The sequence below is a fragment of the Ceratotherium simum genome, chromosome X (genome assembly GCF_057802395.1).
Source record: "Ceratotherium simum simum isolate JZ-2026a chromosome X, ASM5780239v1, whole genome shotgun sequence".
NCBI lineage: Eukaryota > Metazoa > Chordata > Mammalia > Perissodactyla > Rhinocerotidae > Ceratotherium > Ceratotherium simum.
In genome coordinates, this window is record NC_141940.1 from 18,763,942 (window position 1) to 18,780,572 (window position 16,631).

At 43.4% G+C, this 16,631-nt stretch overlaps 1 long non-coding RNA gene across 2 annotated transcripts in view; it reads left to right on the forward strand.

Annotated features, from left to right (window-relative positions):
• The first annotated feature begins 312 nt into the window (after nucleotides 1–312).
• LOC147911771 (uncharacterized) overlaps nucleotides 313–16,631 on the forward strand; it is a 41,336-nt gene continuing 25,017 nt past the window's right edge. For both annotated transcript variants that reach the window (XR_015550368.1, XR_015550366.1), the window contains exon 1: nucleotides 313–527. This is a non-coding gene — a long non-coding RNA (uncharacterized LOC147911771). The remainder of the gene's footprint in view (nucleotides 528–16,631) is intronic.

Below are 16,631 nucleotides of genomic sequence, written 5' to 3' on the forward strand. Positions count from 1 at the left end.
CTCTGGGTTTCCGTTTCTTCACACGTGCAAAGAAGGGACTGGGCCTGTTGCTAGCAAAAACCCCTTCCAGTTCACATATTCTGTGATTAAAGAAGCACTCCATTTCCTAGAAATGTGACCAAGCTTAACCCTAGTTGGATCCATGGGAATTATTTAAGTGACATGAACACCATGACACTTCCTGTGTTACTCCATTAAACATCCTCCTTGACCGCAGGAGAAAGACAACTGCCTTTGTCCAATCATTGTGCACTCATGGAATTTGAGTTTTCTTGTGAATTTCAAGTTTGCTTTCTGTTAACAGGAAAGGGACCACATTGACCCGGGGGCATTTCAGTTTGTGTCCCCGCAGGGAGCCAGCTGAGTGAGTATTGAACTCCCACCTGACCCGGCAGTGTGAGCTGGCTGGAGCTCATTAAACCAAAGGGCGGCAGCCCTTCAGAGTTGCCAGAACTGCTGAACAGCTGAGCGAGTTCCTTCTGATCCACGGAGCATGCTCACAGGGGTTTCCTTATCTGAGCCTCAAGGTAAGTCCAACTCTGTACCCAGAAGCAGCTCCCTCAGTCTCTAATCAGAGGAACCCCCAAGGAAGTATGAGGCCTGTGATGTAAGCGGGGCAAGCAGTCCTGGTTTTCTCATTTGTGGAAACAACTTCAAGCCCCCGGTCCCCTGCCACAACAGGCACCAGCTCCCAGCTCCTGTTTTTTCATGGGCTGGGAGCTGGAGAAGGGTACAGTGATCTAAGCAGACTCCTTGAGGGAGCAAGGACACCCTTTGGTGATGGTAGTTTAACTGCGCCCCACGTGGAGGCTTATTCAAGGCCAGTCATCAAGTCACTCAGAAGAAAATATTTGTAACTTCCAAGGGTTCTGTTCGAGAATGTGTTGTGTGATCTTTTTGCACCAAGGTTTGGGGAGGCTGCAGCCTGACGAGTGGCCCAGAGCTGAACACCGTTGGCATCTGTGAGAGTGAAGGGCAGTTAGAATTGTTAGTCTGAGAGGGAATATTAAAGTGGGAAAGGTGTCAATATGAGGTGGCCAGGTTCACTGGAGAGCTCATACAGGGTTAGGAAAGAGAAAATGTGAAATCTGCTCAGCAAGTGATCAATCCTGACTTACCCCACTAATTGGGGTGTAACTTCGATAAGGGATACCTTCTAGTTTGGTGATGGAGCATCACATGACTTTCTGAATTATGCTGGTTCCAGATTGATTTCTTACCTCATTTACCTGTTTATCGTTTGGTTTCTACCCTGTCCGCTTCCCCCAAAGGATTGGAGGCAGCTTTCTTCCTTAGTTAATTTTCAATGCAGGACCATTTTGAAAGGACTTTTCACACTACTAGCAGCAGCAGGAGCCAGCCAGGCTGCGGAAGGAGGGCCGGGTCCCCAGTTTGGTTACTGAACTATTCAATACGACAAGTATTTATGGGGCACCTGTGTGCTTAGCTCTGTGGGTCTACAAAAGAGAGAGAAAGGCTGTCTCGGTCCTTTCTACTTGGCTCAATCCACTCCCAGGGCCTCGGGAAGTTTAAGGGGTGGGGAGCAAAGGTGAGAACCTCAGAACAAAAGCAGACATGTGGCAATTAGGAACTCAGGAGTCTCCTTTAGAAAGTGGAAGATGGAGGGGTCCTTTTAGAGATCACCACCTGTGCTTCCCAAACTGAGGTCCGCAGACCCCCAGGACTCAAGGATAGTGTGCTGGGGGTGGGGTGCGGCTTGAAACCACTGGAGAAACATTATGTCTTCTTACTTAAAGATATTGATTTGAGAGCAGAGGCAGGGAGAGAACTCTTTTTTTTTTCTTTTATACCTGTTATTTTTATATTAAAACAAGCACATGTGCATTTTAAACCTGAAAACATGAGATTTCAAAGAAATCCCCTGCTCTGAACCAGCCTCCCCCTCTCCCTGTCAGTGGCACTTGTGTAAGCTTTGAGTGATGTTTCAATGGGAAAATTTAAGGAGCACAAAGACAGCTCTGTGACCCAGTGCTGCCCAATAGAAATACAATGTGTGCCACATGTATAATTGACATTTTCTGGTGGCCACATTAAAAAGAAAAAAGGAACAGGTGAACTTAGTTTTAGTAATATATTTACTTTAACCTGATATACCCAAAATATTATCGTTTCAACATGTAATCAATATTTTTAAAAATTATTGAGATCATTTACGTTTTTTATTTTCATACTAAGCCTCGAAATCTGGTGTGTATTTTACACTGACCACGCATCTCAATCCAGACTAGCCACATTTCCGGTGCTCAGTAGCCACATGTGGCCAGTGAAAACACTGTTGAACAGAGCTGGCCTCACCTGCTCATTTTACAAATGAGGAAATACAGCCATGCCCCAGGGTTATAGTTTCTGGTCTGCCTTCGTAAACTTTCCCCACAAAACTGGATTCTTATCTCAGCTTGTTACTCTTCCTTTATGGTATGACTGTTCTTACTTTCAGAGGCAGGCAGGCAGACAGATGCACATGCGCACGTGCACGCACACACGCATACACACGCATGCACGCAGTATTTGCTCTTATGCTTTGCCTTTTACTTTCCACTCTCCTTTCAACACCACTTTCCTAGCCCCACACAACCCGAAATTCTCTATCCTGTGGCCTGTTGTCCAGGGTCCAGCCTTCCAGACTTACAGACCAGACAACCCAACCCCTGGGCAGTAGTTAATGGGTGCTAATGTGTTCAAATGTGAAACCTCCTCTATCCCCACCCCAGCCCACTTCACACACACTCATGGATTTTATTTTATTTTATTATTATTTTTTTATTTTTTTAATAATTTTTATTTATTGATTGATTTTTCCCCCAAAGCCCGAGTAGATAGTTGTATGTCATAGCTGCACATCCTTCTAGTTGCTGCATGTGGGATGCGGCCTCAGCATGGCTGGAGAAGTGGTGCGTCGGTGCACGCCCGGGATCTGAACCCGGGCCACCAGCAGCAGAGCTGGTGCACTTAACCACTAAGCCACGGGGCCGGCCCTACTCATGGATTTTAAAAGAGGCCTTCTGGAAATCGGAGCCTTATCCCAACTCTGACTGTGGGAAATTTTACACACTAGAGCTGCAGCAGTGGAAAGGGGCGTTAAGGGTGGGGTTGTTACACGCTGTTACACAAGTATGCGTAGTCATTGTTAAAACAAATGAGAAAATACAGTGACTATAAAGGAAGAAAAAGAAACTCACCCACAATCCCTCTACCCACACATAAGCACTGCTCCTAGTATTTCCTTCCTGCAGGAGGCCTTTTGATGGGCCTCATAAGCTTACAAGGAGGTCCAGCCCTGACTGGGACCGCGGTAGCAGTAACGCTCACTTGGTGCATTTCCCACAGCCGGGGCTGCTTGCAAGACCTTCCTAAGGAAGTATAACTCTCCCAGCCCCTTCCCACAGGAATCCTCTCCTTAAAAACATGAAATAAAATGGAGACTATCCCACTCTGCTTCCTCCTTGCCATCTCTAGTGCAGCCTGAAGCTGTTCCCTCCTCCGCAGGCCGGGAGCCCCTTTCCCTGGGCCCCTGTGCAGACACGGGCCCAAGCTGCTGCAGCAGGAAGCACTGCGGTGGGGGCTTGCATTGTCCGCCTCCTCTGAGGCAGGGGCAGCCTGTGGAGGTTCCTTGACCTCAGTGGCCCCAGGCTGACCCCCTGCCAGAGGAGAGGAGCCGGACTGCCAAGAATGCAGTGGAATCCCGCTGAGGCTGGAGCCGAGGCTCGAGAAAATGTGCGGAATGCCATTTGTTAAGACACACTGGCTTTTGCACAGAAAAGCTCTTTGGGCTTCAACAAAGGTAGGACGCATTGTTTCAGGACGAAGGGTCTGATCCAAGTTCACTTCAGTCTGTCTCAAAAGGAGGACGCCAGCTCATTAAAAACAGCAAAGCAGCCGTGCTGCAGAGATGACTTGAACTTGACAAAGTTCCCACCGTCTCCATTTTGAGCCTGATGTCAAATCTCACGTTAAAAAAAAACAAAACTACAAAAAACCCTTGGGCTGTTCACAAAATGGGCATTCTTATAAGGATAAGTCCACTGTGATATACAGTGGAAGGAAAAGACTTAGAAATTACTATTATTTAGAAAATTATTTGGAAATTATCATAATTATTAATTTTCCTTAACTTGAGATTCCCTTCTGGTGATGGGGGAGGCTGTGTGCTAGGAAGAGGCACGTGGTAAAGCAACGTCAGAACTAGACTCGGGCTGCCTCACATTTGCCTAATACTTTCAAGTTGACAAACATTTTTAAATCAAGTCATTCTTTCACATATTTAAATAAAGTGTAACCCTGGAAATAACCTAAGAGGTATGGGCTGTTATTATGGTGAGATGAGGAAACTGAGGCCACTAGGAGGTGAAGGGACTAGCCCACGCTGACAAGGCTTATAGAGTAAAAATAATGTTAATAACAATCATCATCATCATCATCATCATCATCCTACCACCAATAACAGCTGGCATGTATAGTGCTTCCTTTGTGCCAGATACTGTTCTAAGGGCTTTGAGCATATTTTCTCATTACACTAACCAGAGTCCTATAAGGGAAGGTATTCTTCTTCTTCCCATTTTATAAATGAGGAAACTGCAGCACAAGAATGTTCAGTACGTTGCCTCAAGTCACACAGCTAGTGTGTGTCAGAACACATATTTGAACCCAGACCTCTCCAACTCCTAGTCCTGGCTCCTGCCACCCTTTTATTTTTTTTTTAATAATTTTATTTATTTTTTCCCCCAAAGCCCCAGTAGATAGTTGTATGTCATAGCTGCACTTCCTTCTAGTTGCTGTATGTGGGATGCGGCCTCAGCATGGCTGGAGAAGCGGTGCATCGGTGCATGCCCAGGATCCGAACCCGGGCCGCCAGCAGCAGAGCGCATGCACTTAACCACTAAGCCACGGGGCCGGCCCTCACCTTTTCTTCTTAGCAGAGTGGAAAGAGTATTTGAGAAATGTGGATACTGGTCCATTGCAACTCTGTCGTGTTTGACCCCAAAACACATTTCTTCTTTTAGCATTGAGTGAGTGACTACTATATGTACGGCCATGCGGGACTGCTATGTGTATGGCTCTGTGTGTGTGTGTGTGTGTGTGTGTGTGTGTGTGTGTGTGTGTAGGGGAGATGGTGGTGGTGAGAGGTGAAAGACATCTTCAAGAAATTTATGTATGTATTATAAATTTATTTATTGTTCCTGTCCCCACAGTTTATGTTCTAGGATGATAGACAAATGTGTAAATATCTAACGAGGTGGAGTGTGCAAAAGGGCTCAAGGGAGGTATTGGTAATCTACTGGGGGATCCAGTGCCTCGGCTTAATGTGAGAAGGGGAGAGAGGGAGTAAGCTTCCCCCTGGAAACAGCAACAAGGGTGGACGTGGGACCACGCAGAGCAAGACCAGGCAAGAGCAAGAAGCTCCATGTGATTGGAGCACAGGGTGTGGGGAGGCTTGAAATAGTGAAAGGCAAGTCCAGAAAGGCTATTGAGGGCCCGATGTTTGAATGGAGTGCTGAAGAGTTTAACTTTTATCCTGTAGGTGATGGGGAACCATTGAGTGATTTTGAGGAGGGGAATAAGAAAATGATGTGATGTATGCTTTCTAAGGAAGAGTATAGGAGAGGCTGGGGGAAGCAACTTCATTTGGAATGCTGAAAGATGGTCCTGAGTTCCAAACTGAATAAGAGACATCAGATATTTCCTATCAACTACAACTTCTGCCTCCAGCCACCACCTCTGAGATTCCAATTTGGAGGAGTAAAATCATGGAAATGATCTATTAACTTATTTCTTAGAAAGACATAAACAAGACCCGTTAGAGGGCATTCCAGCCCACTCCTAACACCTACTTTATTAGTTTCCTCATGTTGCTGTAACAAATTATTACAAAGTTACTGGCTTAAAGTCACGCAGATTTATGATCTTAAAGTTCTGGAGGTCAGAAGAATTAAAATCAAGTTATCGGCAGGGCTGTGTTCCTTCTGGAGGCTTCACCACAGAATCTGTTTCCTTCCCTTTTTGAGTTGTAGAGGCTGCCTGCATGTCTTAGTGGATGGCCCTCCTTCTGCTTTCAAAGCCAGAAATGCAGCATTTTCAAATCTCCCTCTGACCTCTGCTTCCACTGTTGTGTCTCCTTCTCTGACTCTGATCTTTCTGTCTCCTTCTTATAAGGACCAGGTGATGACATTGGATCCACCTGGATAGTCTAGGATAATCGCCTCAACTCAGGATCCTTAACTTAGTCACATCTGCGAAGTCCCTTTTGCCATGCAAAGTATCAGGTTCTGAGGATTAGGCTGTGGGCATCTTTGGAGGGGGTATTATTTACCCTGCCATGCCTACGCTCCTTTGTCATCTACTTCTCAAGCACCTTACAGAAAAATGGGTGTCCATCAGCGGTAACTGTTTAGGTTTTCTTCCTGGTACTTGGTGAAACTCTGGGGGAGACATCATATGGGCCAGTAGTGGTACTCTCCGTGACTCACCCCCACCACTCACAGAAGAACCTGATGAGGAGACAGGGTCATTGACCTCCGAAAGGAGCCACTTGGGGCCCCTGACTGGGCTACTGCTGAGTTCAGAATTGAGAATTTGATTTAAGAATTAAGAGAACCTCAAAAGAGCTTAACTCAAAGACTTTCACTGAGCTGCTATTTTTTTTTTTTTTTTCGCCAGGGACTATGCTAGGTGCTAGGAATATAACCGTGAATAAGAGTTGGCCCTGCCCTCAAGATGCTCACAATCTAGTGGGGAAGGCAGACAAATTAACAATACCATGCAATACCATGTGACAAGTGTCCCCATGGCTGCATAGCCTCCAGAAGGTTGAAGCCTCCATGAAGCCCTTGGGGAGGCCTGGAGGTGCTAAGCTGATCCAATGGAAGGAGGAACCAATAAAGAGCTAACATACATTGAGAGCTTTAAAATTAACCTAAGCACTTTATATACATGAACTCATTTAATATGCACAACTATCATTATGCCCACTTTACAGATGAGAAAACTGAGGCACAGAGAAGTGAAGTGACTTGTCCAAGGTCACACAACTGGCAAGCGGCAGAGCTGGGATCCAGGCAGACTGGCTTCAAAGACCATGCTTTTAACCACAATGTTATAATGCTCCCTAAATGAAGATGCCATGCTTGGGTTGGCTCCCAGGGGGCTGGGATTACTGAGGTAGATCTCCAGACTAAAGTAGAGCTGCCCCTGACTTGAATCCCTGAAAAATTTGTTCTTGAAAATAACCTTGAGCTGTAGCCTAAGAGCTGGCGTTCCCTTGCCTAACCTGGAGATGTCAGAGGCAGCAAGGAGCTCACAGGGTCCCTGTGAGCAATTGAAGCTGCGAGGTAGCCCGTTGGGAATGTTAGGCTTTGGAATTCGGCTATTTTCTTCTGTTACTCTAGCCCCTGAGGAACTGGGGGACTGCAAACTGGTTTTCTTGTTTCACCTAAAGAAAACAAAACAGGAAAGGCAAATGGGATGATGAAAAGAAAAATTCACTGATTGTATTCCTGAAAGAGAGCTAAGTGCTTTTAGCACTCTGAGCGAACACTTCCCTTCTCCTTAGGGGAGTTAACTAAGAATTGACTAGATAAATATCTTGACTGTATGCTGGTCCCTCTAATTTAAACCTTTTCCATTGGAATTTTGGACAAGGGTTGAGTTAAAGCTTCTTTTGTTCTAGCAATGAATAAATGGTTTGCTGAGCAAATTAATGGTGTAAACCCAAATGCCTGGATGAATTAAAGAGAACAAATGTGTCACCCCCCTCAAGCACTGCAGACGTATACACTGACGTAAAAAAAATAAGATGCTGATTAAAAATCATTCTTACTCATTCAGCGGATCCTCCAAGGAGTTCTCTGTAGTCGTTTTGTTAGGCTAAACCTAATGACTGTATGAAAATAACCTTGGAACCAGCTTGTGGGGTCTGGCATACCCCACCTCTGCTTTAGATCACTTTGTGTATGCATATAATAAGCTTTAGGGCTTTAGCATTCCTTGACGTTTAGTTTAGTTATTTTATCAACCGTTTTCAAAGCGATCTTTAAAAGGCTTCTTCCCCCCCTCATATTTCATGGCATTATTTGAGTTAAGTGTGTTTTGAATATGTATTGCAGCTGATCCTCTGGAAGTAATGTGGAAGGTTTTGAATGGTGTGGTTCTGGGACCTAGACTGGCCTTCCCCCAGACGAATACCTACCTGTCTTTGGTCAGCTGCCCACTGGCCACTCCTCCGATGATTGCCCAGGAGGAGCGGCTGCCCTCCCCATGCCCGCTGGACCTGGTGCAGACTTCTCCCACAGTGCCCACCACGCCGCCCAGCACATGCTCTGTCTCCATGTCTGTCTCCTTCACTACCCTCTGTAATGCCTCCAGGGCAGGGGCCCTTTCTAATTTTTTTCTAAAGCTTTTAACAACTATTTCAATTACACAAGTAATACCCGAAAACTGTTTCATTGTATTAAAAAAAAAAGAGAGAGACAGGACAGCATTTCCCCTTCATTCTTGTGGTCTCATTCCCTCCATATCTATCCAAATCCTTCTGTTTTAAGTTTTATTTTTAATTGTGATTACAAGCACATGACATTAAATTTACCATCTTAATCATTTTTAAGTATACAGTTCAGCAGTAAGTATATTCACATTGTTGTGCAACAGATCTCTAAAACGTTTTTTTCTTGCAAAACTGAAACTCTATGCCCATTAAACACTATTTCCCCCTGCCCGCTCTCCCCTCCCCCCACCCCTTGGCAACTGTTACCTTTCTACTTTCTGTCTCTGTGAATTTCGCTACTCTAGGTACCTCATATAAATAGAATCATACAATATTTGTCCTTTTGTGACTGGCTTATTTCACTTAGCATAATGACTTCAAGGTTCATCCACGTTGCAGCATGTGTCAGAATTTCCTTCCTCTTTAAAGTTGAATAATATTCCATTATATGGCTATACCACGTTTTGTTTATCCATTCATCCGTCACTGGACATTTGTGAGGCCATTTTTTGGCTACTGTGAATAATGCAGCAAGGAACATGGGTATACAGACATCTCTTTGAGATCCTATGTTGAATTCTTTTGTATATCTACCCAGAAGTGGGATTACTGGATCATATGGTAATTGTATTTTTAATTTTTTGTGAAACTACCATACTGTTTTCCATAGCAGCTACACCATTTTACATTCCCACCAACAATGCACAAGGGTTCCCATTTCTCTGCATCCCTGCCAACACTTGTTGTTTTCTGTTCTTTTGATAGTAGCCATTCTAATGGGTGTGAGGTGATATCTCCCTGCGGCTCTCATTTGCATTTCTCTAATGATTACTGATGTTGAGCCTCTTTTCATATGCTTATTGGCCATTTGTATATCTTCTTTAGAGAATTGTTGAAATCCTTTGCACATTTTTCATCAGCTTATTTTTGGTTGTTGAGTTGTATCAGATATATGATTTGCAAATATTTTCTCCCATTACATAGGTTGCCTTTTCATTTTGTTGATTGTTTCCTTTGATGCACAAAAGTTTTTAAGTTTAATGTAGTTCCATATATCTATTTTTGTTTTTATTGCCTGTGCTTTTGGTGTCATATCCAAGAGATCATTGTCAAATCCATTGTGTTGAAGCTTTTTATCTATGTTTTCTTCTAGGAGTTTTATAGTTTTGGGTCTTAAGTTTAGGTCTTTAATACATTCTGAGTTAATTTTTGTATATGGTGTAAGGTAAGGTAAGATTTTTGTGTATGGTATAAGATAAGGACTCAACTTCATTCTTTTGCATGTGGATGTCGAGTTTTCCATACACCATTTGTTGAAGGTACTATCCTTTCCCTCTTGTATGGTCTTGGCATCCTTGCCTAAGGTCATTTGACCATATATGCAAGGGTTTATTTCTGGGCTCTATATCTTGTTCCATTGGTCTATATGTCTGTCTTTATGCCAATACCACACAGTCTTGATTGCTGTTACTCTGTAGTGGGTTTTGAAGTAGGAAATGTGAGGCCTCCAACTTTGTTCTTTTTTCTCCCAAGATTGTTTTAGTTAATTGAGGTCCCTTGAGATTCCATATGAATTTTAGGATTTTTTTTTCTATTTCAGCAAAAAGTGCCATTGGCATTTTGTTGAGGGTTGCATTGAATCTGTAGATCTCTTGGGTAGTATGGACATTTTAACAACATTATTTCTTCCAATCCACATACACAGGATGTCTTCCATTTAGTTGTATCTTCTTTGATTTATTTTAGCAATTTTTTTTTTTTTTTTTTTTTTTTTAGTTTTCAGTATACAGGTCTTTTGTCTCCTTGGTTAAGTTTATTTAAGTATTTTATTCTTCTTGATGCCAGTGTAAATGGGATTGTTTTCTTAATTTCCTTTTCAGGTTGGTCATTTTTAGTTTATAGAAATGTAATTGATTTTTCTGTGTTAATTTTGTATCCTGCAACTTTGCTGAAATTGTTTATTAGTTTTAACAGTTTTTTTAATGTGGAATATTTAGAGTTTTCTACATATAAGATCATGTCATCTGCAAACATAGATAACTTGACTTCTTCCTTTCTAATTTAGATGTCTTTTATTTCTTTTTCTTATCTAATTGCTCTATCTAGGCCTTCCAGTACTATGTTGAATACAAGTGGCAAGAGTGGGCATCCTTGTTTTTTTCCTGATCTTAGGGGAAACGTGTTCAGTCTCTTTCACTATTGAATATGATGTTAGCTATAGCCTTTATTACATTGAGGTAGTTTCCTTCCTTTCCTAGGTTGTTGATTGTTTTTATCATGAAAAGGTGTTGAATTTTGTCAAATGCCTTTTCGGCATCAATTGAGGTGATTATGTGGTTTTTGTCTGTCGTTCTGTTAATATGGTATATTATGTTAATTGATTTTTATATGTTGAATTATCCTTGCATTCCAGGTGTCAATCCAATCTGGCCATGGCGTATAATCCTTTCAATGTGCTATTGAATTTGGTTTGCTAGTATTTTGTTGAGGATTTTTGCATTAAAATTCATCAAGGATATTGGTCTGTAGTTTTTTTTGCGGTGTCTTTGTCTGGCTTTGGTATCAGGGTAGTGCTGACCTCACAGAATGAGTTTACAAGTGTTCCCTCCTTTTTATCCAGATCCTTTTCGTGCATTTACATAGGAGTGTATATGTCCAGAAATCTGTAGTTTTGTTTAGAATGTTTTCTTAAAACTTAAATGATATCAGACCAGGCAGATTTTTTTTTTTTTTGTCATGCAACACTCTGGCTTGGAGAGCTTTCCGTAGAGGTACATATAGAACTCTCCCCATTCTTTTAAGCTGCTGCACAGTCTTCAATCGATATTTAATTGTCTCCTATATCTCAGGCACTGTGCTAAACTCTAGATGTCAGAGGGAAGAACATAGGTGCTGGGATACAGCTGTGAACAAGACAGGCAAGACCTCTGCCCTCAGGGAGCTTACATTCTAGTTGAAAGAGAGAGATAGTAACACGATCTGTAAGATAATTTCTGATTATGGTAAATGCTATAATGGAAATAAAAGGATCATGTGATGACATGGCCTAGAGGTTGGAAGGCTCTTGAGTTGGTCAGGCAAGGCTTCAGGGAGCCATCCATGTGACATGTAAATGTTTGTTGAATGAATGAGTGAATAAGTAAATAAAATATTGACAGAATGAATAAATAGAAGTAAGTTGTTTTCTGGCATGAACATAGGTTTATCATTCTGTAATGTATACAGCTCTGTATAGCTATGGCTGTCTATAGAGAGTTACTGTCCTCCAAGGATAGGTCATGGGGTGGGTAGGACCAGATGTCCCAAGGTTAGATGCTGCTCTAACTCAAGAAGGAGCCTACATGAGTCACCTTTGAAGACCAGGATTTTTGCTATTGGGTAATTTTAGGCTTTGAAATTCACAGGCAGATGCCCTTCTCCTAAGGGGAGGGTTTGAGAGATAAGGTGCCATGAGCTTGGTGTGGATAAAGTCACCTGCATACCACCATCTGGCATAGGCAATTACAAGATATGTGCCTGCAGGGAAGGTTGAACTGAGAAAGAGGGGTGAGTTGAAAGGTACAGGAAAAAGTGAGGAGGAGCTGGGGTGGCATCAGACCTTACCAAAACAGGGCCACCACTGGAGATGGATCACGTGTCAGCTCCATCTCTTTATCTAAGGCTGACAAAGAGTGAGAAAGCCCCTATTAAGCCTCCATTTCCTCCCTCACTGGGAGGGAGAGAGATCGGAGCAGCTCTGTCAGGAAGGTGGGAGAGCTGGGGGAGCCAGTGGAGACAAAGCTGATGTCAGAGCCAAAGACACCATCCTCAGTGACACTGTTGCCTTTTTGGTGCTGTGCAGATAAGAGTGGCTATGGGCTTCGAGTGGCCAGCCCATAGAATATTCTGTGGCTTTACTCCTAGAAGGATGACAGTAGCAACTTTTGGCCAGAGATGAGACTTCTCACTTGTTGAGGTCTTGTATAATGGCACCCGTGGGGATTTGGCTGGGATTTCATGAATCACTAACCTGGTAGGGAGTTCTGATGTTTCTCTTTGGATCCTAAATGAAAGTTACATATCCATGGATATATATATATATATTCTCTCTGAAAGTTCATTGCATGACTGTGGCCCATTAAACATATTTCCCCAATCAGGCATAGATTCAAACCACTTGAAGTATGTGCCATTAAAAAACTGGATTGGGAGTTGGGAGTCCTGGATCTCAGCCTGTGGCATTTCACATGCCCTCCAACCTCTTTGAACAGCAGTTTCCTCATCTATAAAATGATGAGGCTGGACTAGATGATTTCAACTGCTCCTTTCAGCATGAGATTCAACGATTATATGACTTTTGCAAATGTAGATATTCCTCTGGGGCCTGTGGTGATTTTGTGCAAACCACAAAGGTCAAATGTGCCCAAGCCTCTTGGGTTTGGAGGAGGAAATATAGTACATTATTTACAAGATTCCCTAGATTCTGAAGTAGTTGGGTTTGTCAAATATGCAATGAAGAAGGAAATTAGAAACACAAGATTAAACATGAAGGGACGAGAAGAAAAGATCAAAGCTTTGGAGCTTTATAACCCAGTTGCAAAGTATAGCTGTCAGGGACTGCCCTCCACACCCTCCCCTCCAACCCACTCCCACTCCCTCCACTACTCTCCCATCCCACGGCCCCTCCCGCTAGCTGGAGATAGGGCCTGAGTGGGACTGCTGAATAAGGGCCATAGAGCTGGGCCCTATTCAGTGGCCCTTCCCTACCCTTTAGGGACTGTGTGAGCACAGTCAGCTGGATCTTTAGACCCAAGAGAGCCTCTCATCTAATTGCCCTCTTCCCTTTTTTCCTAACTCTGGAGGACCAGGCTTCATTCCAGGCAGAATCTCACAGAATAGGTCAGTGACTCTGGTGGTCAAAGATTGGGATATCTCAAGTTTTTCCATTTTGGACTCATTTGCTCCCAATGGTGTGAAAATCTCCTTTCAACGAATTTTTCCCTTGAATGTTCCATCATAATAAGAGATGGCTATAGAGTTGGATCTAATTCTGTTCACTCCAGATGAATCTAAGGTAACATTAAATGAAACTATTTTGTCAATGTAATGGAGCAGGGAAACTAAAGGGATGTATAGCCCCCACCCCTGCCTCAGAAGTTAAGTGCAGGGAATAGAAGTTAGGCAAATAGTTTTTTAGAGGTTTTTAATTTTTGTAGTAATTTTTTTAAACAAAGAATATCAGTTTGGAATGTTCTGCTTTTTATTTTGATGTCACTTAGTCTAGAGGAGGCAGCCAATGGTGGGGGTCCTCAGCAGGACCTGCATTGCACGGCCATACCACCCTAAATGTGCAGATCTCATCTGATCTCGGAAGCTAAGCAAGGTCAGGCGTGGTTAGTACTCGGATGGGAGAAAGTGGTTGAGGAGCTAGCAGATGAGGAAAGTAGGAAGAAATGAAGATATGCATGGGGTGGCGCGTATGCTAATGAGATGAGAGTGCAAGAGGAACGGCAAGAAAGAGACTCACGAGGAGGGAAAGAGAGACAGTGAGACAGAAGGTGGTGGTGATGCAACTCAAAGAAATTAAAATATTTAAAGTAAGAGCCGACTCATTTATCTTTTTCCTTAGATCCAGCTGGAGAGACTTGATTAGGGGTATGGCTTGAAGGCCTGGGAGGCCTGGCCAACACTGGTCTCCTTCCCCGTCTTGCCTGGCCCCTCCCTGACCCTGAGGCTTTGGTCCGAGGGTTTTCTCAGTTCTGACCTCTTGCTCTGGTGCGCTGCGTGCCCTTCCTCTACCTCCCTCCACTTCTGGCTCCTTCTGCCCTTGCTCCTGTTCTCTCTTTCCTTGGCTTTTCCCCCCACTTTGCCAGCACCACTTCCCTTCAAGCTGGCCTGAGGTCCCCCATTTTTAAGGCCTCTAACAAAGCTGAGGATTAGGCAGGACCTGAGGTCTCCATGTTAGGGTGACAAAGTTCCAATTAAGGACGTCGAATATGTTGTGTGGTCAGCAGGAATGTTGGCCGTACTCGGCAGGACTGACAAGAAGTCCAGAGCCTGTGGAGTTTGTCAGATGTAGCTCTCACCTCCTGGTGATATCCTCTGGGGCCATGCACAGAGACACTTCTGATCATTGGCTCCCTGTCTCACTGCAGATAGGTTTTAATCAAGTCACGCTAATGGTATTTCGTCTGTTGCAGTAAGATTTGTAGACTGCCCAGATCGGCAAACGCAGGGGGAAAAACCCCCCAAAACAAATTAAGATCCACTTCATGTTTACTAGCCCAGTGAATGTGCTTTATAGACTCCAAATGTGTAAATCAAGGTTGCCAGCTCTTATGCCTGCAGCTGACTTCCCAAGCCCTGACCCTATCAGCAACCTGTGGCCCTTCAGGCCCCTGTGAGAAGTGACAACTGTGAGTGAGTTTGCCAAAAGGTGGCAGAAACAGGACTGTACTTTATGAGCCCTAAAGAGATAGTGAGCATATTTCCAAGCACTCCCCTCAAAAAAAATCAGGACCCGTGATGTGACCAGGCTGAGTGTGCTTACATGAATGGCAAAAGGAAATATTTGAAATCGGGACTGTTGTATAAAATACAGGACATGTGTTTGCCAGAATTATGACAACCACTACTTTCTGTGAACCCAGAGAAGGGCCTCTGCAGGATTGCCGGGGCCCCTTTGAAAACATGGTCTTAGTTCCTACAGCTCTGTTCCCCACCCCCATACCCCGCCAGTTCTCATTCAGCTTTTGGTGGCGTTTAGAAGGCCTTGGTAATCACTGAAGGCAAATGATAGAACACAGATTTTGAAAAGGACAGCTTTGCTATTGCCAACATCATGGGCATTGTTTGTTAGAGTTTGTTGTTTTTGGACGGAGATAGGAAGAAGGAGGAGGAATTCAATCAAGCCTTCCAGCTAGAACTCTGTGAGCCGCAAGACCTGTATTATGCTGCTGGGCCAGCATCTGCCAGAGCTAAAGCAGGCCCTTTCTTTCTCGGGCTTTCTCTGCCCACTGCTTCCTGGTGTATGCTGCCGCCACACAGAGGCAAACACAGAGATGCTGAAATGTTTTTCAGGACCTCCCTGGCTTTCTTGCAGTGCAGTTTAGATACTTTAAAATAAAAAAAACAAAGAGCAAAGTTGAAGTTCCAGAGAAGTTCTTGTGAAACACTGCATTGTAGACAAGGGTTTCCTGGTACAACAGTGGGTTGGTCATAGACTAAGGGTCCAGATAGTCGTTTCCACCATGACCGTTCTAGGATTCTTTGATGTCAGTGTATCCTATAGAAGAAAAAAGCTGCTGTTTTCTTCAAGGAGAATTTAGTTACCTGTATTAGTGTTTAATTGTGAAATTATGAAGATTATTGCCAACTTTTCATCCAAGCAGATGTCACACATAGCATGTCTATGTATGTATGTGTAACTGAGTTGCAACATGAACTTGAAGTTCTGCACAGGATTGGGGGTACTTCCTAAGAATATGGTATTTCTTCAGATAAACACTAGGTGGCATGGAGAACTTAATAAATAGAAAACACTAATATCACAAATTGGAAAATAGAGGAAGACCCTCTCCTTCAATTTGCAGCAATGGTAAAATCTCCCTGTCAAAGTTCAACAGAAAAACATCAGCAATATGGCTAATGTTGCTTATTGAGGCATTCCCGAAGAGAGCTGGGCGGGAGGAATTTGTTCACAAAACCTTTTATAATCTTTTCTTGAGTATCATTTTATAAACATGATGATAAATTCAAAAATATAATTGTTACCATGACCAGATTCCTTAATAGAAAACAGTCTATTTCTGTCAGCGTGGATGTGTTTTTCATCTGAGAAATCCTGACAGACTTTTCTCCTCCCTCTTTTCCTTTATGAAATCAGCCAAGGGGGCAGGAGGTGGGGGAAGACTCTGATCACTCTTCTCCAAACATCCCTTTGGATAAAAAGGCAAGGTTTTCCCTGCCATTTTGAAGTTCCCAACATATTTGTTTCCCTGTGTTCAGGGCTAGAAAGATTATCTTTCCCGTAATGCTGAGTATGAAAACATAGGGAGCAGGTGTTCTAGTTACAGTTCCATAACTAGATCACTTCTGACAATACTGTAACCTCTCCTTTGCTTAGCAAGTCCTGTAGGGAAAAGCAAAGCTCCAT